Source organism: Geospiza fortis, unplaced genomic scaffold, assembly GCF_000277835.1.
Source record: "Geospiza fortis unplaced genomic scaffold, GeoFor_1.0 scaffold138, whole genome shotgun sequence".
Lineage (NCBI taxonomy): Eukaryota > Metazoa > Chordata > Aves > Passeriformes > Thraupidae > Geospiza > Geospiza fortis.
The window spans coordinates 5898268-5898968 of record NW_005054307.1 but is presented as its reverse complement, the minus strand read 5'-3'; the positions used below and the strand labels follow the sequence as shown (position 1 = coordinate 5898968).

General features: G+C 46.9%; 1 protein-coding gene across 4 annotated transcripts in view; it reads left to right on the top strand.

Moving 5' to 3' along the window:
• Positions 1-701, top strand: part of PPP1R9A (protein phosphatase 1 regulatory subunit 9A) — a 129000-nt gene that overhangs the window by 103761 nt on the left and 24538 nt on the right. The window lies entirely within an intron of this gene.

Here is a 701-nt window from a genome sequence, read left to right as displayed (position 1 = left end):
CTCAGAGCTCCCTTCAACCTGCCCTTGAACCCTTCCATGGATGGGGCAGCCGCAGCTTCTCTGGGCAGCCTGTTCCAGGGTCTCACCACCCTCACAGTAAAGAATTCCTCCCACATATCCAACCTAAATGTCCCTTCTTTCAGTATGAACCATTGCTCCTTGTCCTGTCACTACAGTTCCTGACAGAGTCCCTCTCTGGCTTCCCCGTAGGGCCCCTCAGGTGCTGAAGGTTCCTATGAGGTCTCTGCACAGCCTTCTCTTTTCCAGGCTGAACAGCCCCAACTTTTCAGCCTGTCTTCATGGGGAGGTGCTCCAGCCCCCTTATCAACATCATGGTCTTCCTCTGGACTTGATCCAACAGTTCCATGTCCTTCTTAGGCTGGGAGTCCCAGAGTTGGGTGCAGCACTCCAGGTGGGGTCTCACCAGAGCAGAGGGGCAGAATCACCTCCTTTGAGGTGGCACCCTGCTTTTGATGAAGCCCAGGATTCCTAGAAACTGTAACATTATTTATTTCTCTGTTGAAAAAAAAGCAAGACATTTTGAAATAAATTAATTTCTAGCAAGCACAGAGGTGTTGTATTAATATTGATATTTTAGCAGTCATTTCAAGTGTGGACGCCAACAATATTGCCTTACAAACAAATCAATGTGAATTATATTTTTAACAAAGTATGTGTATAAAAAAGAGCTAGTCCTGCTG